This window comes from Bos indicus x Bos taurus, chromosome 1 (genome assembly GCF_003369695.1).
Source record: "Bos indicus x Bos taurus breed Angus x Brahman F1 hybrid chromosome 1, Bos_hybrid_MaternalHap_v2.0, whole genome shotgun sequence".
Lineage (NCBI taxonomy): Eukaryota > Metazoa > Chordata > Mammalia > Artiodactyla > Bovidae > Bos > Bos indicus x Bos taurus.
Genome location: NC_040076.1, coordinates 110496842 through 110498976, shown reverse-complemented (window position 1 = coordinate 110498976; position 2135 = coordinate 110496842). Strand labels below are relative to the sequence as shown.

At 40.9% G+C, this 2135-nt stretch overlaps 1 non-coding gene across 1 annotated transcript; it reads left to right on the top strand.

Moving 5' to 3' along the window:
- Positions 1 to 1696: 1696 nt before the first annotated feature.
- TRNAQ-CUG lies at positions 1697 to 1768 on the top strand. The gene has a single exon. It is a non-coding gene; the product is annotated as a tRNA-Gln (tRNA).
- The last annotated feature ends 367 nt before the right edge of the window (positions 1769 to 2135 follow it).

Genomic DNA, 2135 nt, shown 5'->3' with positions numbered 1-2135 from the left:
CCACCAGCCCAAGCCCCCAACAGATACCTCAAAATAAATGTAATATGCAGCTGAAAATATTTTGGGAGGAAGGCTAAGGAATAGATGTCTCCCTGTAATGACACTTTGATGCTTTTCTTATGCACTGATGTAATATCTTGCCAAATGTTACATGGCGTTTGATAAGCAATGGAAGACCCAAGCTCAATGGTACTAAAGAAGGAAATGTACTATCTGCCCTATGATAGAGTCCCAAATAAAGCCTCTGGTTGGGGTGGTAGGGGGAGTATGATTAGGATTGACCTTTTCCTCTGGAAAGACTTGGCTTTGCCCCACCTTTAGTGATTATGAGATGTCTATAGCATCTCTAGTTACCACATCCATACACAACCCTAGAAATGTAGCTGAATTTTCTTCTGATTTCTCACTGGGGAAGAATTTTGTAATTTTAAAGAAAAAAGGGAAATTAGTAAGTAAAAAGATCAATACATTTAAATTCATAAAAATTGTTCTTTAGGATATGTATTGCATTAGTTATTGTTTGTTTGCTTTTGCAGTATTCAGAGAAATACAATTTAAAATCACAACAAAATACCACTACACATCTATTCAGTTCAGTTCAATTCAGTCGCTCAGTCATGTCCAAATCTTTGCGACCCCATGAATCACAGCACGCTAGGCCTCCCTGTCCATCACCAACATCTATTAGATTTGCTAAAATACAAGAAACAAAAAACAAACAATAAACTGGCAATACCAAGGCCCAGTGAAGGTATGGAACAACAGATTAAATTTCAGATAATCCTGGTAGGAATACAAAATGGTAGTGTGAAAAAGACAAAGGCAGTATCTATCATGAGTGAGAAATTATTTCCCAAACACTTCTTAGAAGATTTCTCCCTCTCAGCTTAATCGCGGGAATCTGGCACTTGTTCATTCCTAAACCTGATCACTTGGCAAGAGGAATGGGACCACACCTTCAGTACCTGAGACTATTCATCTCCTGGGCCTGGACCAGGGCCTTGAAATAAATCAAGGTGTGAATGTGAGCCTGACTGGGTGGAGCTCGGATGGATCAGAAGACTGACAGGTCAAAAACAGCTTATGGCTCCTGAGGTGAGTGACATAGGCAAGAACCTTCACACCTCTGACCCTCAGGTTCTTCCTGGACCAAGTGGGGATGTCCACCTTAAATGAATGTTTGCAAACTCTCCAGCATAGACTTGACCAGGGCTAGGTGCTCAGAAATTATATTTCTACTGATTTTGCTTTATTTGCATGAGCATTTTGTATAATATAGTTGGCCCTTGAACAACATGTGTGGGGGGGAGGGGTCAATTGTAATATGTTGTCTTTCATATGGATGCAAGATTTTTCCTAAGTTAAGGATATATTAGTTGGGGGAGTCAGACAGTATGAAAGTTTGTAATCACTGTGATCAAGTGCATTTATTCTCTTCTTTTAAAACATTTCTTCTAACACTTTTAAGCTTAGAAAGTACTCCCAAACTCCTTTGCACTTCACTGATAACTTAATACAAAGTCGTGTTTTTCCTTTAGTCTTTTTGATGTGATTTGCACTTTCTGCTCTCTTTAATCCATATTGGATTTGGTATGGTCTTAGATGTAAAATAAGGATCAACATTGACATCTTTCCTTAGTATGTAACCAACTGTTCTACTATCACTTATTAAATAATGCTCTTCCATGATGTGTGCAGTTCCATGGTGTAATGGTTAGCACTCTGGACTCTGAATCCAGCAATCTGAGTTCAAGTCTCAGTGGAACCTGCCTGTGTTTTGCCGTCCTCATTAGTGTAGTGGTGAGTATCCCCACCAGTCACGGGGGAGACCAGCGTTCAATTCCTGACAGGGAGGCAACATGTCCTTTGGGTTTCCCTGGTGGCTCAGTGACAAAGAATCTGCCTCCAATGTGAGAGACCCGGGTTCGATCCCTGGGTCAGGAAGATCCCCTGGAGAAAGGAATAGCTACCCACTCCAGTATTCTTGCCTTGAGAATCCCACGGACAGAAGAGCCTGGCGGGCTACAGTCCAAGGGGTCACAAAGAGTTGGACACAACTGAGCAACCAACACACAGCAACTTCCATGGTACCTTTATCACAACAAATTATAGTTTTATACAGTTTGGAACTAGAG